Source organism: Lissotriton vulgaris, chromosome 4_1 (genome assembly GCF_964263255.1).
Source record: "Lissotriton vulgaris chromosome 4_1, aLisVul1.2, whole genome shotgun sequence".
Lineage (NCBI taxonomy): Eukaryota > Metazoa > Chordata > Amphibia > Caudata > Salamandridae > Lissotriton > Lissotriton vulgaris.
Window position 1 is genome coordinate 226,084,544 of NC_141691.1, and position 26,140 is coordinate 226,110,683.

General features: G+C 46.0%; 1 protein-coding gene across 1 annotated transcript in view; it reads right to left on the reverse strand.

Moving 5' to 3' along the window:
* Nucleotides 1-26,140, reverse strand: part of UBE2A (ubiquitin conjugating enzyme E2 A) — a 186,185-nt gene that overhangs the window by 154,502 nt on the left and 5,543 nt on the right. The gene's annotated exons all lie outside the window — the stretch shown is intronic.

Sequence of the window (26,140 nt, forward strand, 5' to 3'; positions counted from 1 at the left end):
ACACACACCCACCCACCCAGAGGCAGGGCAGCCCACATCTCACTTCTTGCTGTTTGAACAATATATTTGGGGACTAAGAGTGTATTGCTACGTTCTCCCTACCTCTCTTCACAGAAAAATCTAGGACTAACACAAAAACACACAAAATCTTTCACTCTGAGGAAAGGCAAGTAACCATATACATTGCTAATCCACGGTTTCTGAGGAAAAAGCAACGGCCAGCCACCCAGTTATTGTCATGTACCACGCACTGAAAAATACTTAGCCAACAATTGCTTTTCCATCAAAACCTGAACAGGAATGAGACTTATAGGCAAAGACACAGAAACTCGATCCATAAAGAATGGAAGAATACCTTGGCTGGCACCATTTTCTTGCAGGAAAATCAGTGATTACACAGAGAATACAAGGGTGTGGAAATGCAGGAAGCTTTGGGTGGTGTGACCTATTTACAATCAAGGATAAGGGGGAAGGTGAGCACATTGTAGATGGTCCCTAAAACCTCAATTTGATCTACACACTGTGGGACAAATAGATGCTGCAATCCACATGTGAGGAAAAGACAGCCTGGTTTCTGACCTATCCACTAGACAACTTTGCAGTTCACATTTTTTTTCTATCAAAGGGCAGCGCAAATGTACATTGTCTGCTACCTGCAGTTACATCATGCTGCTGGCTTCACGACCGCTTAGCCCAACAAGAGGCGCAAGTTTGGCAAACTGTATTTAAAACTTTGTTCTAAATGTCATACACTGCTTACTGCAAGGCACCGCATTAGGGAAAGGGGTACTACTTTTTATTAGCCTATGCAGAGCATGTGCTCTACTTTTAAACATCTAGGGGTATACCCAAATCACCCTACAACACCTGGGCTTCGAACATTCAAAATACACTCAAGAGATGCAGTTTTCCTTTGCATTATAGGACATATGGTCCTTGAAAAGATGTAAATAAGTATCAGCGCTTGTTGTCTCTACTCACACCTAACTAGTGATGTCCAATGTTAGACAGTCTGCATCAGTCGAGTGGCCGGGTATGGCATAATAAACAGTACCTTGACCAGTATTGGAAATCTTTGCAAAAACAATAGAAGAGGGCCCATCGGACAGCAGCAGGCGCTCCGCTCTTCGAAAGAACAGCTCCAGGCATCGCAAGAATGGCAGACCTCCACAGAGATTTAGGCTTTGAGATATAAGATGGCCATCTCCCCAACCTCAACGAGACACTCTACAAAGGACTTGCTCAAAAGGAAAACCCACTGAGCAAAAAAATTGCTGATATTTCTACAAACCGCTTTGACCGGTATTCTTGACCCATCACAGTGTTGACCCTGCGCACCAGTTGACCTGTGGCAAAGTGTCACAGATCAACAAGAAAACAAAACTGTGCCTTAAAAAAAATTAACGTGAGACTGGACTAATGCGGCTAAAGTCACTGTCAGTTCAAATCTTACAGACAGAGAATGACAGACCTGCCTGTACTTACAGCCCTGTTATCAGAATCTACTTTGTATCCCTAGGGCGCATTGGTAAGGACCCTTTGCATCTGAAGAACCGAGACTGTGCAGGGGACGGGGCAGGCCAGCTCGGGTTTGCTATGTGCGTGACAACTGGGCTTTGAAAAGGAAACTGGGATTGACCCCTTTTGATTCCCCATGCCAGCTCTTCCTCGGCCAGGATGAGCCTCGCCACGCGGTGCTGCTTTTACTCCATTACATGTCACGTTCAGTATATATATCACCACATCTGTCCCAACGAGACGGCGAGAGGAGGAAAGCGACGGAGCAAGTCGCTTTTCTGCTCATCTCTTCGGGGTGCAGTGATGCCCGAGCTCTCACCCCTTTCAAGCAATTCTGAAGGACATTTTGGGGCAAATTGTGATACTGAACGTATTTGTGGACTATATAACGTGGGGCCTTAGAAATAAATAAGGACAGAGCAGACAAAATATGCAGTCACCAAAAATGAAGCCTGACCCTCTTAAATCAGGGTACGCATGTGACATTTCGGTGCGGCCCCGGTGCCTGCGTCCTCGCGCCCCCGCACCCCCTTGTACTCGGCCCCCAGAGGGGCATTGGAGCGCTCTGCAGCAGTGAAGGTTACACCGAGCACAGTGGACCATGCGGGACTGCAGCATCCCCTCCCCCATGCCAGAGGGAGGGGGCTTCTTCTCCGCCTGGCCCCGGAGGAGAGGGGCTATCGCACGAGCCAGGGGCTATATGGGGTGACCATACAGCCTGCTACCCACCACCCCCCAGGCGCAGGCACCCGCACCGCCCGCCCGCAGCGCGTGCAGCCAGTACTTGTCTTGACTTTGCCTGCTGTGCGCCCGTCGCTGCATGCTGTGCACCTCCTCTGCACCGCACCGCGCTGCACACTGCCCGGCAGCTGGAGTTCCCTGACGGGTGGGCGCACGGGGGGGGGGGGGGGGGGGGGGGGGACGGCCGGGGGAGGGGCAGGGCGCTCCCTCCGACCTGCTGTAAATGCCAACTCGGCCGGTCCTCTTCTCGAAGCAGAGAGGCTCGCTGCGCCTGGAAGAAGTGCACGAGGGAGACTCCTAGAGCCGGCCACCTCCGGCGCTGGCAGTCTGTCCTGCCGGGCTGAGGGAGAGTGGTATAAAGGAGGGAGGGTGAGTGGGAAGAAGGGAGAGCAGAAGAAAGGGTGACAGGGACAGGAGGGGTGGAAGGTGTAGTCTGGGGTGGGATATGAGGTGTGGAGACCGGGGACAGTATGTGGGGAGGAGAGGGAGGAAGGTGGGATGGCCCGAGGGGCAGAGGTGAAGAGAGGTGGAAACTGAGACACAAACGGGACAGAGGAGGAGGAAATGGCACTGGAGAGGCAGAAAGTGGAATACCAGAAGCGTGCGGAGAGAGGTAAAGTGTCTGCACGAGGCATAGGGGAGTAGAAGCGAGGCCGTGTGGCATTGGAGAGAGAAGGGCGGTATCACCTGGGTGAGGTAGTGTCTAAGTCACCTCCTCACTCTCTTCCATTCACCTTTGCCGTCCAAGAGGCTTCCAACATGGCTTCCTGTAACATCTGTGCTAATTAATGGTCCCCGAGTGCAACCTCTTGCACTGGACGAGTCCAAAATCCCTCGTTCTGAGTGGGAAGAAGACGCCTTGTCTCAAAAATTTAATATTGGCCTGTTCCAGAGCCCGGGGAACAACTTCAAGCCTCGAGTTAAACTCTTCCGATCACGACGAAACAGAAACACACTAGGATAGGGAACAAACGGCTGCGTGCTCTAATAAAGATGCAGCGATGACGGGCATGACGGAGCCCGGCCCCAGGTCATAATCCAGCTTCACTCCTGCTCCGTGTCGGTCGTTGGCTCCTATGGGCCACTTAGCTGCTTTAGACCTCTCTGCAACCTCTTTGGGAAATGCGTGCGTGCTCCTCCTCAAACCTGCCTGCTTTGCTATTTCTGTAGGGTGACAAGTTTCCGACGTGCTCTCAGCCCCTCTGTACGCCCACTGCAGATGCCAGCCATGGTTCCCTGGCCTGCCTCACACTCAACTGCCTTTCTTGCAGCGGCTTTGCCCTGCCGCCAGTTTCAGGAGGTTTAAAGCGATATCTACCAACGCCTGCAGCCTTGAAAATTGCCGCCTCGTGCATTGCTGGCAATGCCTCTTGAACATCTGTCCACTCCCACGCTGTGGTTACCAGCAACAAACACAGGAAGAACAAGCACCTACGAGGACAGGGGGGGGGGTGGGGGGGGGGGGGGGTGGAGGGGGGGGGGGGGGGCGGGAGAGGACACGGACGGCGGGGCTGCGTGCTCTAATAAAGATGCAGCGATGCCGGGCATGACGGAGCCCGGCCCCAGGTCATAATCCAGCTTCACTCCTGCTCCGTGTCGGTCATTGGCTCCTATGGGCCACTTAGCTGCTTTAGACCTCTCTGCAACCTCTTTGGGAAATGCGTGCGTGCTCCTCCTCAAACCTGCCTGCTTTGCTATTTCTGCAATGCCTCTTGAACATCTGTCCACTCCCACGCTGTGGTTACCAGCAACAAACACAGGAAGAACAAGCACCTACGAGGACAGGGGGGGGGGAAGGGGGGGGGGGGGGCGGGAGAGGACACGGGCGGCGGGGCTGCGTGCTCTAATAAAGATGCAGCGATGCCGGGCATGACGGAGCCCGGCCCCAGGTCATAATCCAGCTTCACTCCTGCTCCGTGTCGGTCATTGGCTCCTATGGGCCACTTAGCTGCTTTAGACCTCTCTGCAACCTCTTTGGGAAATGCGTGCGTGCTCCTCCTCAAACCTGCCTGCTTTGCTATTTCTGCAATGCCTCTTGAACATCTGTCCACTCCCACGCTGTGGTTACCAGCAACAAACACAGGAAGAACAAGCACCTACGAGGACACGGGGGAGGGGTGGAGGGGGGGGCGGGAGAGGACACGGACGGCGGGGCTGCGTGCTCTAATAAAGATGCAGCGATGCCGGGCATGACGGAGCCCGGCCCCAGGTCATAATCCAGCTTCACTCCTGCTCCGTGTCGGTCGTTGGCTCCTATGGGCCACTTAGCTGCTTTAGACCTCTCTGCAACCTCTTTGGGAAATGCGTGCGTGCTCCTCCTCAAACCTGCCTGCTTTGCTATTTCTGTAGGGTGACAAGTTTCCGACGTGCTCTCAGCCCCTCTGTACGCCCACTGCAGATGCCAGCCATGGTTCCCTGGCCTGCCTCACACTTCAACTGCCTTGCTTGCAGCGGCTTTGCCCTGCCGCCAGTTTCAGGAGATTTAAAGCGATATCTACCAACGCCTGCAGCCTTGAAAATTGCCGCCTCGTGCATTGCTGGCAATGCCTCTTGAACATCTGTCCACTCCCACGCTGTGGTTACCAGCAACAAACACAGGAAGAACAAGCACCTACGAGGACGGGGGGGGGGGGGGGGGTGGGGGGGGAGCGGGAGAGGACACGGACGGCGAACGGCGGGAGGGAGGCGGGAAACGTGCCGGGGAAAAACACAGGACAGCAGCAAGCACGGCCCGGCCGGACCAGACACGGGGGCGTTCCCGGCGTCCCGTGACGTCGGCAAAAGCCAAAGAATGTCGGGAACGCCCCCGTGTCTGGTCCGGCATTGACGGACAGGCCCCTCGTCCAATGGCAAGGCTCCGTTTACGGAGCCAGCCAATCAAGGACGAGGGCCGAACAAAGCCACCTTACAGTTCTCAACAGGATTTCGCCTGCGCCGAAAAGATGCGCAGAGCGCATCTTCGGCGAGGCGAAACCTAAACAAGCATTTACAATGCAATGGTTTTGCCTTTGTTAAAGTTAGAGCTATTGGCATTGCTCTTGACATTATTTTTATTTATGTTTTTTTTAACATAAATAAATGGCATTGTCATTTACAATGCCAATAGCTTAATCTCTCGCAAATGCCACACACAAACACCCACAGAGAGCCCCCCCACACACACACACAGCGCCCCCCCACACAACCACACAGCGCCCTCCACACATACACCCACACAGAGCCCCCCCCCCCACACAGAGCAGAAGTATGCTACATTTAATGCGAGTCACAGGGCTTTAGATCTCATCCACATAATGTGGAGCACTACAAAAGATGGAGATGGAATCACAAAGGAAAATTGCAATTAAAAACGGAGAACCTTCTTCCTGGGGCCTGTGGGACAGAAGGCTTGGTGACAGGGTTTTTTTTTTAATAAAGAGTTCTGATCCCATGATTCAAAGTCTCAAACTCTCCCAAAATGTCATACAAATTTAAAAAGCCAACGAAGGACTTACAACTAATAATACCCATGCACGATGGGTATGTTCTTACTGGCAAAGTAGGGCAACTTAAATACAGTTACTTGAATAACTTCAATCTCCAGACAGAGCATCAACTTCAGCCGTTTCCTCTGAATCACAGATTTGCCAGATACATTTTATGAAGGTGATCAATGGATTAATAAAAAGTCTCCGGTTAAGGAGAGGATTAAGTTTAAGACCCTTTGCTATGCCCATTGCATCGCTCAGGACAAAGGTCCTGAATACTTAAAAAATCTCCTTACTATACACCGTCCAACCCGGAACCTAAGATCATCTGGCATGATGCTATTCAAACTTCCCCGAATCATCAGGGCCAAAATGGGAGGAAGATCCTTTAGGTATTTAGCTTCTAAATACTGGAATGCGCTCCCGCTCCACTTGCAGATGGAGCCATCTGAACTGATATTTTGTGCAAAACTGTAAACTTACTTGTTCCCCAACATGTAAACCTCCCCCGAGACTCTTTTTCTACAGCTCCTCCGGATCTCTGTATTGTATTAGCAGTTAGCGCGGGGACACACAGTTCTGTGCAGCCAGGCGCTTTATAAATGTATTATTATTATTATTATTATTATGTGAGGGACTAATTGTTGGAGAATTTCCACACAGTTATTGTAGAGCATAAGTCTCTTCTCCAGTGTCCAAATTTCGACTTGGGTAGTTGCTTCAGAACAGCACTAAAGCAAGTGCTTCTTCTTCCTACACATCACTATTAGCCAACTTAAAAGCGCCCCCTTATAAGTGGGTAGGCAATCTGCATGGATCCTCCTCACTCCTGAGTAGACATGTAATTGTCAGGAAGCCGAAGGGTTAGTTAAGGGAGTAAAACAGTATTACCTCAAATCACACGACAATGGGGAACAAGAAGCAGAAATCTGAGTTTGCATTGATTTCAGCATATTATTCCAGATTTTCAATTAGAATTTTACAAAGACTGTGTACCTGCTATCAAACACACCCCATCCATGGTGTTTCTGTGGGACTTGTAATCCAAACGGGCCAGGTAACTGCAGTTACTGGACTCATCAAATGGGATTGTAAGGCCCTTGTAATGACTGCCCTAATGGAATTGTTACCTCTGTCCCTTCATATGAAGGTGGCTAAGTTACTTATTGTTCTCGGTGTCCACCACTTTACCTTAAACAGATATTTGGAGGTGGGTTGTTTGCCTCGGTTTTTTGTGCATGCAACACATCCAGCTCGTTTTACCATTAGATCAAGTTTCTGAAATACTTCAGGATCAATGCACAGACCACACAGGCTCGCGGTTGATAGGTTGATCTTACTGCCCTATGGGTGGCCAGGCAATGGAAGCAATCATTTTTCGCGATGTTGTTTTGAGTACCTAACAAAGATCAAGGACTATGGGGTGCCCTACTTATGGTGACTAGCATATTTTTCTATCCCAATGAACCACTCTTGAAATCCCCATCAACTGATCCCCACATTCTTCATAAAACATATGAAATATTGTATACACCACTGTAAATACTACCACGCTGACAATAATATTTGTTATCACATGGTTGGTGGCAGACTGCAGTGTGTTTTTTGTTTTGCATTTCCGTTTTGTCACTGACTGCATACTGACTAACTAGTAACAGACAGCTTTTTCTCCAAGCACACGGTCACTATCTATGATAGACAAACATCTAATAGAGAGTACGTTTTGGCTATAAGTAGGCACAAAATTTAGCATATTGTTCAATGACTGTGTGCTTTTATTGATAATTAAATCAGACCGTGCTTTGGCACATAATGTGACGGCACCCTGATTTAGATATGTTTGCTTACCAGATTTCTGACCTAGTCCCCAAGGGTAGGCCCTACCTTGATCATTACATTGCAGGTGCTGCGAGAGAGCGTCAAATTGATTGAGAAAACTACTCCATATTCTTTTGATTAACTCAAACCACAAATCACAATATATTAAATACAATCACAGGAAAATGTAGAAGATGGTTAAATCTGATGACTAGACGAGGAGCCCCACTGCAGAGCTATACAACAAGGTAATAATAGTCAAAACATATAGCAATAGAGAGTGTAGAACAGTTCACCTTAATATATAGTGAGGGCAGGCAAAAAAGAATGATTTCCAATGCATCTTTGCTAAATTTCATGTTTTAATGTTTGCAAGGCATGGCAACTTCATGAACTTTTAACCCACAAATAGTGGAGAAGACTTCTGCAAACAAGACCTGGCCCCACAAAATAGTCTAACTTATGAATAAGTGTCTCTTCATTCACAGGTGAAGTTAAGCACCCAATAAGTCATCACAAGTGCACTGTCAACCATCTATGTATTCAGCCATCCACGTATTCATTCTTGCATTCACCCACTTACCCAGCCACAAAAAATATATAAGTCAACAAGCATACACAACAACATTAACTAAAAGAGTAAAAGAGCAAAAAAAAGGAAAGATGCCACTGCCTGAGAGCGGCATACATAGGCTTGCAATACAAAAACAAGCATTGGTATAGCCAATAGGTCTCACCTTTGGGACATTATAAGTATTTAGCCATGCAACAGTTGGTGTTGCACCAAGGATATTATGCAGCATAATTAAATACTTATAAGGTCCCAAAGGCGAGACCTATTGGCTATGCCAATGCTGGTTATATAGCGCCACTTGTCAATGAAATGATTCAGTTCAGCCCTGCTCCAGCTTACCATTTCTATGCTTAGCTCCTCATCAAATAAACTAAAATGACAACAGAAGGTGAGAACGGGAAGGGCCTAAGCGGCACAAAGAAAACAGCGCCTCGAGCGGGCAGGCGCAGGTCAGGCGCGGACCAGGAGCTTTGCGGATTAGTATTTCACCCACACCTATCACTTTATCCATCTACTATACATTTACAGTCACAACCCCGGGCAAGGGTATGGCGATGGGTGTTGATGAATGATGATCCACACTATACAGGAAGTTGACAACGAGGCAGCTGCAAAGCAAAGGAGGCCAGGCAGGTGCCTCATCTCAGAGAGGTAAAGACAATTAGGCATTTGGGGGAAACTGGAGCATACGAGGCGTGAATGTTTGGGATACTTGTTAGGGGGGGGGGTGGGAGGGCTCCCCTCCCAAAAAAATCAATGGTATTAAAATTCCTCAAGGGTACCTAACCCACGGGAATTGGGGATGCGAATACAGAGACAAGAGTTCGCATCTCACAGACCACTAGGAGAAAAGACGCGGGTGGGGAGTTAAAGCCCCTAAATACAGACTCCGTAGAACCAGCACATATTGCACATGACTTCCCTTTCACTAGCTGAATGCTCCAACATATAACCTGGGTTCACCACGGGGGGCATACAGCATCCCTTATTACAGCCTCACAACAGCTGGACTCCACCATGTGAGCGTTGCCGCAGCATTAGCCTCAAGTGTTTGTAAAGAAAATACAGCGCCTTGCCTTGGAGTGCTCGTGCACCACTCTGTATCCACGGCAATCTCCCATGCTTTGGTATTCCCAACTCAGAGCACTCTAGGGGCCTGGGTGTTTTGGCGCTTTAGAAAAACCCAAATGAAAATCTGCAACATCCATACATGTAAGAGAGTGAGGCTACAGTCAGGGAGCGCTTGATCCAGACCAAGGGTAAGGAAATAACCCAAAAACGCTCTATGGACCGCCACAGGCCACCTTACCATCTGCAATATACATATGACCACTTTTGTGCAAAGAGAGCTATATATCCAGGCCGCCTCACATAAGAACATAAACATAAAGTCCAGGACAAAGTCCCTGCACTAGTACACCAACAGCAGTGCCTAAATAAAACCACTTGTCAGTGCACCAAAGCAAAGAGCGCTATATCCGGGCAACACTTACAAAGCCATAACCCTGGGACTTGCCAATCTGACAGTCGGTAATGACTACGGCCTCCTCGATGTCCCCGAACACCTCGAAGTACTTCCTGAGTGAGGCTTCGGTAGTGTGGTAGGGGAGGCCGCCAACAAAGAACTTGGCCAGGTGGTATCCTTCTGCAGCGTGTGCATGGCGGAGGGGAGACTGTGCATTGGCAGGCTCTGGAGCAGCATGAGACAGGGACTGTGGGCACCCGTGGGCGGCAGCGCTGTGTGGGGGAAGATGAAATCCGAACGAGCAGAGCAGAAAGTGGGAGCAGGGAGCATGCATGCCCTAAACCGCCGAGACTCACCTGCACCTTGCGACGGCACTTCTCCGGTCTCCCTCTTCGGCTTGGGAGACCGGCAACGTCGACGGCGGCGGTTCCCTCCAGGCCACGGGAGCCCCGCGGGCGCCGCCATAGTGCTTTCCGTCTTCCTCTCCTTCTTCCCCGGGCTGCGGGGGGCGGGCACTTCCGGCCGGCCGCGCTAGGATTGGCCGGCCGGCCAGTCACGGGGCGGGAAACGGGAAGAAGAGACGCAGTAGTGCCGGCAATGCCGGACCAGACACGGGGGCGTTCCCGGCGTCCCGTGACGTCGGCAAAAGCCAAAGAATGTCGGGAACGCCCCCGTGTCTGGTCCGGCATTGACGGACAGGCCCCTCGTCCAATGGCAAGGCTCCGTTTACGGAGCCAGCCAATCAAGGACGAGGGCCGAACCAAGCCACACTATGGAACTCAACAGGATTTCGCCTGCGCCGAAAAGATGCGCAGAGCGCATCCTTCGGCGAGGCAAAACCTAAAAACGAGTGGGGCACAGGACAGAAAGGCACAAAAAACGAGTGGGGCAGAAGGGCACCAAAAACGAGTTGGACACAGGACAGAAAGGCACAACAAGCATTGGAAATGCAATAGGTCTCGCATTAGAAAAGTTGGAGCTATTGGTCTTGTAAATTACATATTTTATTTATGTGTTGGTTTTTAAAATAGCTAAATGGATAGCTTTGTCATTTACAATGCTAATAGTTATAACTTTTGCGAATGTGACACCTATAGCATTTGGAGTGCAACATGTTTTGTATGTACGTGACTTAGATGGCAGCTCTGGTAGTTAGGCCACATCTCTAGAGAGCACGAGCGTGCAGCAGGGGAGAGAAGCACAGAGAGTGCAGCAAGGAAGGGAAGCACGGAGAGGGAGCCCAAGAGTGAAGCAAGGGTGAGATGCACGGACAGGGAGCCTGAGAGTGCAGCAGGGGACAGAAGCATGGAGAGGACAGTTCATGTCATGGCGTGCTTTTCCAATATTGCAAACTGCCCTTAAGACCCTTATTGTGGCGCTGTATGTGTGAAAATGCACTATCTTTTCACTTTTTAAAGAAAAATTTTGGAGTGCCATTTGGCGCCGCAGACACGCGCGGTTTGGTTCCAGCGCACAGAGACCCTCCACTGCCGCACACAGAGGAAAAAAATTAGAGGGAACATTGCTCACGACGCTTGTCTGACATCATAATAAAGGAAGAGAAACTTCCACAACAAAAGCCTCACTTCAAAGAAGAAGAAAGTGGCAGTCATTTCCGTTAAATATGCCCAACATATTGAGGATGCTCAAGGAGTGGGAATTGACACTGCTAGACAGCGTGGCAGAGGTGACATTAGTTTGCCAGACTCTGCAAGAGTTTCTAGTGACCAGAACAAATGATTTTATTCAAGTTGAAACACCATATCAGAAATTGTTTGATTTGGACTTCCAAATTGAGGGCGATAACCCTCGTACTATTAAAGTAATTATGGGGAAAATGTAACCCTTAACTAAAAGGGACAAGCCACTTGAGTTTGTTAGAGAAGTCCCACAAGGGGAAGATGCAATAATACTGGGTTTCTCTATCTTCGTACCTCAAGCTGTCAAACAACCATATGCCACGGAGTGTGCTCTTGCACAATCCCCAGCATTATATCGCAATCATGTAGGCTGGGATAAAGACTCACCTTATCACATACCTAAAAGGTCCAGCCCACAAGGTCAATAACAATAAACAATTAAGCATGAAGCTAAACACCCAGTCAGAGAAATTCTAACACAATTAGAATATCAAGGGATCATCAAACCTTGTATCTGACCAATGACCAATCAATTGTTTCCAGTAGCGAATCCAGATCATTCACACTGCTTAAACTTAGACTACAGTCATACACACACATTTGCAGGACAGAATTTACACAGTGCAGCACTAATGACCAGCATAGTGTGCAAAAAATACAAAACAACTTAGGGATGTTCAAATTGCTTTTTCTGCCCCGACAGAGCCTGAAAGCGGTGATTTAACTGAATTTGCTCCATAAAAGGTCTCAAAAACAATTCTGTTGATTTCCTAAATAAATGTGCAATTCTACAACCACCAAATACAATTAACCGCGGCGCAAATCTACTGAGGTGTGCGTGGAATAATGAGTGGGCGGGGTTCAGACAGCTCCCGGCCGTCCTCTGCAAACGCCCACCGTGACGACGGACGGCCGGGGGGAGTCAGACGCATGGAAGGGGTTAAAAAGCTACAATCACTTTTGGGCTTTCGCAACTTCAGTAGAACATACATACCAGATTAAGCACAACAGTGAAACCATTTTGTGAACTAATTCGTCCAGACTTCTCAGGCACACGGACACCAAACATGCACAGATTCTAAGAACACATCAGACATGCTTGCATCCAGAGACTTGCACACATACGTGTCAACACCACAAATTTGGTGATCCGCAAAATTGCAGGACCATTGGCTATACATATGTAATTTTCAATGTAGGTGATCCTGTACCAATTGCATATGAATCACATTTATATTCAAATGCAGAAATTAGTTTGGGACATACAGAAAATATACTGACTGCAGTCCAGACAGCTGTTATGAAGGAAAGATCATTGGCTCAGGGAAAACATATAATTGTGGTTACTCACATTACAGCCTTAGAGGCTGCCATAAAGGCCAGCGTTCCTAATGCGAAACCTTGCATCCTAAATGGCTACAGTGGGCCAACTTCCTAACAGCTACTGATGTAGACTATGCATTTGACCCCACACTACAAACATGTGAATTCCTCAAATAGGAACAACGATACCCTGTGCCCAGTGAAGTTTCGCCTCTTGACCAATATGACTTTATTGTCTACATTGATGGTTCAGCCCAGCCCGCTGTTGAAACTAAACAGCAAAACACAGCTTGTACATGGAGTGATGAGGAACAGACAATTCCACCCTCAAAAAATGTTTTCACAATCTCTAGGGGACTGGTCTACCCAGCTGGCTGAACTCAAAGCTCTAATTCTGGCACTAGAAAATACTGCTCCTACATTTCCAACACTTCCTGTGTGAGACTCGCATTATTGTGTCCAGTCTTCCAATGAGCACTTACATTATTAGTGCTTGAATGGATTCAGAGACTTTAAGTGGAACTCTATCAAGCATAAATGGCCTTGGGGAAAGGTGGTGCATCTAAAAGAATGTTTGTCACGGGCTCATGTAATTCATACATTGAGTCACCAGTGTGTTGGAATACACGTTGAATTCACTGACTGATGAAGCCGCCAAAGGAGCGGTTCAGACTGTTGTTGTCGCTGCAATTACTCGTGGTCATACGAGAGCGGATGGAGACATAATAGCCGTCAATGCTGCACGCACTAGAACACCATTACCAAAAACATTTCCAGCAAAATACTCCTGCCTACTGGTACAGTATTTGTGCCATTGTACGTTGCACCCACTTATCTGCCAGTTTGCCTATGACACATTTTCATTATGTAGAGAAATAGCACCAGCAGGCAGAGTGCAGACAGGTATTACACTACATTTCTCGCTGTGCCTTTGAGGTCGACTGTGCAACAGAAGGGTATTCTCCTTCCTAGGGAGAATTCATAATTCTTCAGCTTCAAAAATACTCACATGATGTTCTGACAAATGTGTGGATAGGAATAACTGCACTTCTTAACTTAAAAGCGTATCTACTGTTCATGGTGGAGCAAATTCGCATAACAGTGGTTCCGTGGTTCACAGAGACTATCTAAAATTCTTACCAGGGTTTCAATACATTTAATGAGGCAGTTAAATCAATCTCCCCTTTCACACTCCTGGACAGGTGTAATGTGGTTAAAGTATTGGGTATGGAGAGCAACATCTAGACATTCTTCTCCCACTCAAGTTTCTCCATAGTATATATCCCCAAGTTGAGGACAAGTGTTTTCGTTGTGAAGAAAAAGGCACTTGGAAACACAGTCTGGAAGTGTTCCAAAATACAGGTGTTCTGGATGGAGATAGGAAAATCTCAGTAATATGATCAAAGTCAATATTACATTTGATGAATTAACTTCAGTCCTTGGTTGCTCCTTAAACTCCACTCCCTACGAAGAATCCTTGTACATAGCATCATTGGTAGCAAAATCGCTTATTTTGTAATGTTGGAAATCAGAGAAAGCACCAACCTTATATGCATGGAAAGTAAAATTATCTAGGATTCAGGGAAGGGAAAGAAAGTATGCATGGAGATCAGGAGCCCTTAGGAAATATGATAAATACTGGAGTGTGTTCGAATGTTAAGACTTATTATGCTTGACATAGATTTTAATCTTTTTTTTAGTTTGTTTTACTGTCAATATATTGCACATTGCACTTTAGGAGTATTAAAAAAAACTTTTTGAATAGGACTATGTATTTAAATGGAGTTACTTAGTTTGCTTACTGGTTTTTATACATATTGTACTATGCACTTTATTAATTTTATTGCTCAAAAATGCCATGTAATGTTTATCTATAGTCTATGAACTCTCAATAAAAAAAAAGAAGCATTTACAGAACTGGTGGTATGAAGTTCTCAAACACAGTGCAGGTAAACTAATGGCAGAAGCAGTATAAGCTTCAGTGATATGAAGAGATGCAACTCAGCAACAAATGTGAAGGTTTGTCTCAGTCAGAATAAAAGATATGTATTACATGCAACACACACACACACACACACACACACACACCAGCAAAGGAGGCCTCATTTTCACACTAAAGTGAAGGAGAGTAAAGCTGAAGAAACAGGAAATCTAGAAGTGGAGAGATGAGGATCATTGGTATGGAGGGTAAGTGAGTCACTGCAACCACTCAGCATTCCTGTCACGCCTAGCAAGCACACATGGGCTTAGTCACAGTAGAGTTGCAAACACTTTCCTGGGCTGTTGGATACTAAGAGGCTATCTGAAGAATAACGTTTGTTTATGCTTCAGCTACCAGGATCTCAAAATCCAATAGTAGCTGGGCAGCTGAACAAAGACCCAGAAGTGCCACTACTTTGTTTTCATTTACCATCTGTCATTTGTGAGCTGTGCCCCACAATTATGACAGAGGTACCCTTCTACCAAAAGGGACAGAGTTCAATATTCATAAAAACATGGATCCCTCTTGTGAAACTCATTTGTATCTACACATCTATATATTTGTGTCTTTATATAAAAAACACATACATTATCATCCACACTATCAGTGCCCTGAATCCTGTTTAATGTAAAATCTCTTTATCATATTTAGTAGATATTTAATTTATTAAAAAAGTTATACTCCGTGTAAGAGTATATACACAAAGTAATATAAAATCTAATTGAATCCAATATTTGAAAGAATTATTTTCAATCACTAATCTCATCTCTTTAAAAACCAGCCCTACACAACTTTCTGGAGCACCGTGTTGTCAATATTTGTGCATTAACAAATTGCTATAACTCACCCAAAGGCGAGCATTACATTCCTAGTTAACGCCCAATAATACAAAACAGACAATATCACGAATCATCCATGCAACACAAGCAAAAACAAACAAAATGTACATAAAATGTATATCACAGATGGTCTTCAGGACAATGTGTTCAAATCAATACAATTATCTATGAGTGACGGTAGATTTTCTCTCCCTCCCGAATCCCATTTAACTAACGTCCCATCTGTCTATTTGAATGCTGACCTCTTTAATTGATCCTATTTTTAGATCATATCCCTTACATTCTAAAAGTAGAACCCCCTTTATTTTAGGTCTTTCTCAGGTCCACTTAGCAACCAATAGGTCTCTTAAATATCACAGATTGTATTCACAATAGCTCATTTCCGTTTCCGTAGCTAAATGCCCGATACTCTTCACAGTGGTGAGTTTTTCAATAATCTGCAGGGAACTTTATTCCATTACCCTGTTCTTTTTTTCTTCCTCATCTTACAATCCCGTCAAACCTATTAGGTCTTCATTAGTCAACTTATGAGGCCTGTGACCATCACATACCCTCTTCTGAAGCCTCTTGTCTAGTATTTCCCTGAAGGACCAGGAAACGTCTATAGGAAGAAGGGAGATGGGGATGCCCCAAAACCACAAGTAGAACACAGATTGCACAGACCAACACACTGCACAAACGCCAAAATGTCACATTCCCATCTCTGCCTACTTCCTACACCTAGCCAAAAGTGGTGTAAAGGTCTTCAAATATACAATGCCCCAATCATGCTTATTGTTGAGTTAATACTTTAGCAATTAAAGTAGATCTACAACTCCCCTCAACATGAACCTCCCCACCACTTTAGACAAAAACAATCAAAGTGGACAGTATGCACAGACAGCAAAAAAAATAAAAGTATACAACCCCATTAATAACAGGAACATATAGCAATGTATACAGCACCTACTGCTAATGATTACAGGTATAAAGACCCTCCAGTCGTCGCCCCCACCCTGCATTCCAGTTAAAATTTTAAAACACTGGCATAGACGCACTACTGTTTTTTCACAAAGGACATCTTTTGCCAGCAGCGGTTGTTAAAAAAAAGTAGATACATAGCAATTTAGGAACCAGTCGAGTCTTAATAGCTGCCAGGCATTCTCAGGGCGAGTCTTTTGCCAGTGCAACAGGATCACATCTTGTACTTCAGGGCGAAAGAAGAGGAAAAAAAAAGAGACATTGGGGCTGTTGGAGCACCAGGCTAGAGTGCGGCTGAGCCAAGCAATTACAGTGCTCATAATTGATTGGGCAAATTCTCCCGATAGATTCCCTATGTGGGCGTCATTTCCATCCAAAATAATTATTTCTTGGTGTGGCGCAGGGACTGCCTCTGTAGGCGTCTGGGGGGCAGTATGTTTTGTTGCTTCTGAACACTGAGGCTTAGATGTGGCTGTAACCAGGACTGGGACCTTATTCCTCAGATTGCTGGATATGGTTGTAACTACAGATTTCGATTGGGTCCTCTAGGACAGAGAAACCAGTCTTAACCTGAGATTCGGTGGTTATTAGGCGTTCCTCAATTCGGCTCAATCTGTAAGTGATTGGGGTTAATAAGGTAACTAATAGATTTTCCAGTCTTCTCCACATTTCCTCACTTGGGTTCGAGCAGAGGCCACCCAGAGAGGCAAGGTTAAAGTCCGGACGAGCAGAATCAATACTACTATCTTGTTCTTTGCACTCATTAACCAGACTCGATTTCCGCTTTTGTTAATCCTTGGCGTTTTGGCGGTCACACGCCTCTGTGGCCCACCTCCCATCTTCCTGTTAGTTGAAGGGTCAGTGGTCGACTGGATGGTTGTGTTTTTATTTTTAGAAATGGATCTGGCAGACGTTCGTGGAGGCACAGTAGGAGCAGATTTGGTTGTGACTACAGGTGATTTTGCGGCAACCTCCAAAGGCCCAGTTTGGGGGGAGGGGGTCACGGAACCGCTCTCCTCATCGATGAACATAGATGTATTAAGGTTAGCGGTGGGATGGACTGGGGAGCGAACTGTAGCAATTAAACCTAGGGAGGATCTTTGTTGCGGGTCCAGGGATAAGCGACGTTCTGTTATCGCTATTTCTTTTTACAGGACAGACGTGGCCCTGAATATAAATTGATCCAGGGTACCCGCCACACTGCTACCAGTGAGGGAACCTATCCTCTTCCCTTCGCGTTTGGCCATCTTGTTTTCAAATGACAAAACCCACACAATCTCTGTGATCGCTGTACTCAAGGATTTAATTAAATGTTATACAAGACTGACCTTGCAATGAAGTTTAAGTTGGGGGGGGGGGGGGGGGGGGGGTGGAGCCCGGCCTCGTCCGGCCTCTTCCGCGCAGCGGGAGGGGCGAGCTGCTGGTGTAGCCTGCAGCAAGGAGGAACAGGTGCGGGCAGAACCTTCGGGCTTCCTCGGACTTGCAGTCCCTTCTCCAACAGTCAGCGCCCTCCTCTCAGGGCATAGCTTTTCAATTGAGAGGTAGCTATCCCAACCCGCTATTTCACTGCTCAGCACCGCCACCATACATTGCCTCGTTGTACTCGCCGCACACATTCAAGCAGCAATTCCTTTTTTTTGCCCGTGAGGTCTAGGACAAGTCAGCTTGGTTAAGCTCGGTCCAGGTTCCAGGTCAGCGAGGTCGGGCGGGGACAGTGCGCGGCCAAGAACAGATGGAGCAGGGCACGGCGTCCTCCACCCCGCGCTCCTCACTCGATCCTCTGGCTCCCCAGATCTCAATCCTGCGAAACCGCGGCAATCCGGGACCAGCCGCCACCAACCACAATCCACAACTCAAGCAATCCCCAGCAATCGGAGAAACCAGAGAATCCAGCCGCTAACTCCTCTCGCTCCGCCCTCATGTTCCGTTCACTTCCCAAGAGTGTGCCCCAGTGCTAAAGAAAAGACTGCACCTACATATGAAATCTATAGAGATTGTGTAAAAAGCCAAGTTTTCTGTTCCTTTTATGAAAACTAGAAGGTCCTGTGTTAGCCGCAGTTCCCTAGGGAGCATGTTCCAGTTAGGCGGTCTGAGATACGAGAATGAACTGCAGCATGTTCTGAGCCAGCGAATACGCACAACTTTAGCTAGATGTTCAGTAAAGGAGAGCAAGGTGCGAGCATGTAATCATGGATCCTCTCTCTCAGCTGGCCCCGGAGCCGTGCAGGCCTTTATGCATTAAAACTATGCCTTAAATCAGATCTTCTTTCTGACTGGGAGCCAGTGTAGAGCCTCAAAGTGAGAGGTCATCTGTGATCTAGGGGAAGGTTGAGTAATAACCAAGCAACCGAGGTCTGAACCATGTGAAGTCTGCCGAGAAGGTATTTAGGGAGGCCAAGATAAAGGGCATTACCATAGTCCAATCTCGAGGTTAGGGGCGCTTAGATGACAGTTTTCCTAGCTGATTCTGGCAAAAGGGGGAGAATTTTATTCAGCATCCGAAATGTTTCAAAGCAAGAGCTAGTCAGAGCCTGAATCTTTGGTTGTAAGGAGAGGGCATGGTCAAATTTGATTTTTTTTCCTTACAGTACTCTGTTGGGGGTCCAGAAGCGGGGCCTCCTTCAGCCAACAAAATCTCCACAGGATAGAGGAAGATGCACCAAAGATCATGATCACAGTCTTATCCGGGTTGTATTTTAGTTGGTTCCTAGCCAACCACTGAAACACCCTGGAGAGGAAGTTTACGATAGCCTCTCTGTCTAGCTCCTTTCTTTTTCCACAGGAGAAGAGAAGCTGGGTGTCATCTGCATAAGAAATTACTTTCGCGCCCACGACTTTGCCAGTGGTGTAAGATAGACATTTAACAGGGTCAGGCTCAACGCTCAGGCTTTTGTTGTCCTAAGGATGAGCCTGTTTTGTGGCAAATACTGCCCTGTAACTTTTCATAAAAGTAAAAAAGATTCTGTGTAACAGGCTCGCAGGAAGATAATTTTATAACAAACAAAATTTAAGCCCTACTTATTTATGCTGTTAACCAAACTTAATAAAGCGCATGTTCACTTACTGTTTTAGGGCGCTGAATAACTACTTTGTAGGGAACATAGAGAGGTGAGCAACAATGACTGAAGATGTTCACACTGCTTACACCAGCAGGAATAGCCAAGAATTAGACTTTCTAACCCCAGAAACATTTCATTCTAATACAGCGCTGAGTTGAGAAGGGAGATTCTTCCCCATGGCTGCCGCTTGAACAGAAAAAAGGAACATGGCAGAATCTGCTGAAAAATGAAGGTACAATGCCATCTAGGGCCTTCAAAATTAAACATCAGGACTTCAAATAAACGCTTTGCTTTACTTGAAGACAGTAAAGCAGTTTCAATAAGGGCGGTCACATGCATTTAGGTGCTTTGTAGACTAGTCATGCTGCCTCATTCATTTTCCACTGCTCACAATCTGCATAGATCTTTTTTTGAGAGTCCTAGGTAAAGGGAATTTATGTCATTTAATCTAGAGCTGAGAAGTGCCGGTATTGCAAAACAAATCACAGCCTCCAAAGTTAAACTGGGAGCCAACTTTCTGAGCACTCTGCATGAAAACACATTTAAAAACCACTGATTTGAGCTGGGGGGATTCATTGATAGATTGCCATCTAAAGGTATGGGAAAATGTTAGTGTGCAGTTCCTAAGGTGAAGGAGTTTTCAGGTCTCTTATGGATTGCCCTCACACACCCCGATGAATGTCACGCTTCATCATTGGGCTGTGCTCCTCATCGGGCCAGCGCTGCAATGCCCGACGGGCACCCGCAAAGGGGCTGTTAGTCGGAGATCTTTTACAGGAAGCCATTTGGTGTGTGAGGGTATGTGGTCAGGGTAGTGAGGCGAGTGTGCGCTGTGATTTAACATGCTCCCAAAACAAATACATTTTGGCCATACTGAGAGCTTAATTTACCAGCAACCATCTCTTATATACACAAATGAATAGCTGTCCAGGAGTTTGGGGTGGTATGTTACTAATACCAGGTTCCCTCGCTAACAATATTTTGTATTTTCACTTTGTTTCATTTTAGATCTCAACTAGTCCAGACTAAACGTCCTGGTACCTCTTAATCAACGCTGGTGACACAATGATACCCAGAGCCTGCATTGCGGTAGTATAAGAGTTTGGATCCCCTTCTCTTACTTTTAGACACTGGTCCTGATTAATTGCCGCTGGACCCATTAGGGGCTGTAGGCAAGAAACATGTCGACCACTTTACACCAATCAGTCCATGTAGGATTATTGGCTCCAGACAGGGCTCACGCATTTTAGTTAGGTTAGTGCACCCCCAGTATATATTTATTTTCACATAGGGCAGTACTAGACCCATTTTAAATCACAGTGCATACTAACCTCACACACCAAACTGCTTCCTCTAAAAGATTTCCAGCAAAGAGCCCCTTTGCGGTTACCTGTCAGGCATTGCAGCGCCGGCCCGACGAGGAGCACAGCCCAATGATAAAGCATGACATCCTTCAGGGTGTGAGAGGGCAATGCATAAGAGACCTGAACACTCCTTCACCTTAGGAACTGCACACTAACATATTCCTACATCTACGAAAACTCCTAGGCTAGTCACAGAACATTTTTTGGAGAGAGGTTTTTGCAGGCCAACAGTCGCCTTGCTCACAGATCTACTCTGTAGTTTATAATAACCACTTCACTTTTAATTAGGTCTGAGGTTTGGTTGTTGTTCCTCATCTAATTCCATACCAAACACATAGATTTATGAAAATCGAGTTGGGTAGCAGTTTTCTCATCTAAGCACAGTAGGATTTGGGCATCATTAGTAGAAGACTAGAGTCTTCATACTTTCTTCGCAAGCTCTTTCATCAATGGTCCTACAATAGATATCAAAAAGGTGGGGAGGCAGAATGTAACCCTGAGGGATTCCAAATTACACTAGCTTATTGTCAGCAAAAGAAGCCCCCACCCCCCGCCGCCCTCTTCACAAAAAATAAACCAATAGAGTTGCCAGCTTTGATATGAGCCTCCAAAAGGGATGTTATCCATTTCAGAGAAGGGCTGCTGAGGCCGGCCACGTTTACACAGTCCAATAATGTGACATAGCCAACCATGCTGAAGGCCCAACATCACCAATGCAGAAATTTTGCTGCTGTCTGGATTCTTCCTCAAGTCATCTATCACCGATGATAATACAGTTTCACTGTTATGGCCTGGCTGGAGACCTGCATGCTGCATATCAATTTGATTTGTAAATAATTACATAGTATTTTTGTTGCTTGAATTTCTAGAATATCGGTAGATAAGGTTGTTTTTAGGGCTTAGTGGATCCTGCCCCGGCTTTAGTAGTAAAATTACAATAGCATTTTTAAAAGAATTAGGAATATTACCTTGGCCCAAAGACTTATTAACATGTCAACAGAAGCTCTGCAATCAGTTATTCTACTTTTGTTTTTTTCTATGATGTCAGGGGGACATGCGACTACAGGAGATTTATTTGTGGACAGAACATTTTTAAATAAATCTGAGCCGGTCAGCTGAAAGTTAAATAGAATAAAAGTTTCTGATATTCAGCACAGATGTACCTTCGTTGCAAGGATCATTGGTGATGCTTTCTCCGATTTTAACCATTTTATCAATAATAAATTAATTACATTTGCCACAAAAGGCTTGCAAAGGGGTAACATTTGATAAGATTCTGTCATAGAAAGTTAATTTGCAATTCAAAATATCTTTCTCCGCATTAGTGGCTGTGAGTATCTTACTGTTGTGCAACAAATGCTTCAAACCACCAAGTGACCATTACTAACACTGCCTCTAGAAACTAGTAAACATATATAAAAGCTCTTTCTGCAGACCCCACAGTGACCCATAGCCAGCAGAAGAAAAAAAAAAAAAACAGCAATGGCTCCATGATACAACCACATCGAGACGGCGAAGACAAATCAACACCAGACTATGAGGATATGCTTTTAATAACTCCGGCTCAAGTAGCACTGGCCATCAAGTCAATGTGAGCAGGTGGTGCGCCCAGCCCAAATGGCATGCCTGCCGCAGGATACAAGTGGGCCCCATCTCGATGGGCCACTGTGATGGCACCTCTATTCCAAGAAGTATTCCTGAGACAGAGAAAGTGGTTCACTCCTGGTGCGGATCCATAAAAAAAGCTTGCGATTGTGTCCCGGAAATTACTTATTGATCGCATAACTGGACGTAAAAGGGAAGTGCTACACCAGTATATTAAATCAGGAGCTCCAAGCCCGGGCAGAAGAAAGTAAGATGATCCCTCGTTCTCAAACTGGCTTCCAAAAAGGCAGTCAAATGGAGGACAACCTTATTTGCATCTCCCATCTGACTGAAGCCATGTTAGCAACTAAGGGAAGGGGCCTCTATTTGAGGTTCATCGATTTCCACTCTGCATTGGACAGTGTGTCACGGCCAAGACTTTGGGCGATACAAAGCAACTGGGGCATCCCTCAAAATGTATTCAAAGCAATCAGCACCCTTTATTCAGACACCTGGGTAAAAATATGAGTCCGCATTGGAAGGGCCACCACTGGTTACAATCCTGACAAACAAAGGCATGAAGCAAGGTTTCATACTGGCACCACTTCCATTTAATCTGTATCTGGCTGACTTTCCAGAACACCTAGCGCCGGTGAGGGAAATTCCACTTAAAATGTCCGGGGGTTAAATCTAATCACTCCAGTATGCAAACATGTTCCTTTTAGATGAAACACCGATTGGCCTCCAAAGACTCTTCTCATTGCTAAAAGTCTACAGTAAAGCCAACCACCTGAAAGTGAATATAATAAAAACAAAGCTGATTATAATTCCCCGGAAGCTGGCAAAAAAAAAAAAAAAAAAAAAACAAGAGGTCATGGTCCATCAACGGACAGTCAATAGAGGTGGTGACCACTTAAACATACTTGGGAGTTTGATTCGACCACAAGGCCAGTTTATGGCAGCATGTATCACTGCCCAACAGGGGGGTAGTCAACTGCCTTGAAGGGGCCTTTTTTTAATTAAAAAAAATAAATAAAAATCAATAAATACCCCATATTTATCACAGTTCCTGAAGCTAATAGGATGTACATTTCTCACCACAGTGGCCTACGGGGTGCTGACATTCAGGAGAAGAATGGCCAACTGGCTAGATGGAGCACAGTCATCTTGCTTTCTAGGAGTATTCTTGCTTCTAAACTGTACCTCACAAGCTCAAATCTGGTTAAAGTTTGGGCTAACCTTGCTGCAATGGCTACTAAACGCCAGGTTCCTAGTGTATTGCCTGATGGCCAGGTGGGCACAGGAGCAACAAACTGGCATACATTTTTAATCCACGCTGTAGAGTCTTTGAAAGCTTGCACAATCTGGATAAGCGGACTGTCGGTATCCGTGGTGGCTAAGCTGTTGCCGAAACAAGCTAAGGCAGACCTTGATGCTCAAACTGTGAAAAAACGGAGGCATGTTTTATGAGCCAAGGTCTTATCCATACTACCTTTCCCTGTCCCTCAATCTCACCATGAAACAGCAGTAATGGACTTGCGCTTTAGTTTAGTCCTGCTAAAGTCCTATTGGTATGGGCGGAGGAACTTGGAGGACAGGCGATGCCGCCTCTGTGCTAAGGAAGAGGAATCCCTGACCCAAGTGATCTGTGTCTGCAAGGAGTTAATCCTGCTAAGGAAGTTTTGGCTTCAACCACTTTGGCGCATCTTGAATATCAGGACCAGTTGAGGAGCAATAGAGGGGTATCCGAGAGGGAAAACTGTACAATTACTGCCCGCTTCGTGAAATGTATGAAGGCTGCATTTGGACTGCTGTCTTCTTGACAATCACAAGAGACTGTTTGAAGCGTTGAACTTTTTAAAAATCAGAATGCTTAACCAGCCACTGAAGAGAAAACGGATTCACTAACTCCCCTGTCCCACACGCAGACCAAAACAGAGACAGACTGGTTAAAATCAAGAATTTTAGAGGTGGGGAGGGTGGTCAGCACGCTTATTCCAGACTTTCTCCTGACATTTTTTATTTTAACAAATCACTTGCTTTATTATCGCTTTTATTAATCAGGTATTCATGTGTATTACTCTACTTTTATGGCAGCTGTTTACAACATGAAAGGGTTTTAGATAGTAATTATTTTTAGTAATCGTGCAATAAATAAATCTGAATCTAAATCGGACTGTTGTAATATAGTCAGACATCATCTTGAATAATTTGTTTATAGACCAAAAAGTCTTATTTAATTCTTTTTGTATCTTCATCATAGGTTATCCACTACTGGAGTTTCAAATGCCATAGTTCAAACTTCTTGCATATACCACATAGCAGGCTTAGCTGTTTTAGTATTGTGGCTCCTAATATTGAAACTTGTATATTATCAACAACTTGTGACCAAAATGCTGAGTGCTCTTTCGGCACTTTACAATTGTATGGTCAGGCTCAGGTTGAGAGTTTTCAGGTGCTGTTAACATAGCTTCAACTTTGACTTTTCTCCATTTACAACTAGTACTGACCTTTTTAGGGCTTGCTGAGCCAGCTCATGCGCTACAAGAAATTTAGTGAGTGGCTTTTGAAAGTGCTACCACAGGCTTTTCCTGGAATCAAGCTGGCGGGCAACGCACGCAGCAGTCATGTGGGTTTCTGTCAAGGCTCATCAAGCCTTGCGTGTCTCTCTCCGCCTTGCTTGATTGCGCTTAAATTCCCTCCCCCTCCCCCTCCCCCACCACAGATCGCGTCACTCTGCTGACCACCACTCCTCCCCCCCACCTCTCTATACTGCAGCAGGCTGTAGCGTGTGAGTGCATCACTCTAGTCCTGTGTCCCAGGACGGCAGAAATAGCAAAGCTATTCAGATAAGGCTAGGCTTGCTTTTGTGGACAATCGGGGACGGGCAGAGAAGGAAAAGGACTGTCTCTTCCTTACTGCCCACAGAAGACACTGACAATGTCCTCTTCTGTTCTGTGCTGGCAGTTGACCCCCCCCTCCTATTATTCCCCCTATTTCTGTCTTGCTCCTCACTTAAAGAAGAAATGGTTCACAACCTCTCTTTCCTTCTTTCATTTAGTTGCTTCCCTGTGTAATGGATCCAAAAAAGACAAGCATTTACAATGCAATAGGTCTCGTAGCATTAAAGTTTGAGTTACTGGTGAAAGCTTAGCATTAATTTTTTTTTTTTATGTGCAATTGGTATATAAACATTGTTTGTGAATGGTTAGCTGTTGCTTATGCGAAGCAAAGTTGGCAGTAATATAGAGTGCTAGTCTTGCTTGTTATAAGCATGCTGATTTAAAGCGCTCTGATACGTGCGCGTAAAGTTTGCTCTATATAAAAGTGAAAACTAATAAATAAATTTAAAAAAGCCTACCTGTACCACGTCCGTTCTTATTCTGCGATGCCACATATCTTTGGGTCCCTGTATTTATTAACTGCACCCGGCTGTGGGAAAACTCCACGGCAGGAACAACGTGTTGCAGGGCAGACACGGGCAATGTAGCCACTGTACTGTGGCTGCACCGCGGGGTAACAGTGTAGGGGCAGGAAGGTTTAACACCTTGGCTGCTATGGGTTTTCCCCCTGGGTGCTGCAATTTAGTAAATCCCACTTTACATGACAAAGCCAGCTCGTCATAAGCACAGGGCAGGTAAAGCCCATGACGAGCTGGCTTTGTCATCAGCACTGAAGGGGTTAAAAGAGGAGCTCCATTACAAATGTTGCATTTTGAAGCTGCGGTCTTTGTAGCTGTGCCAGCATGAAGGGGCGGTATACTTTTACCACTGAATATACCAAGAACGCCTTCTGGTTTTATGCCAA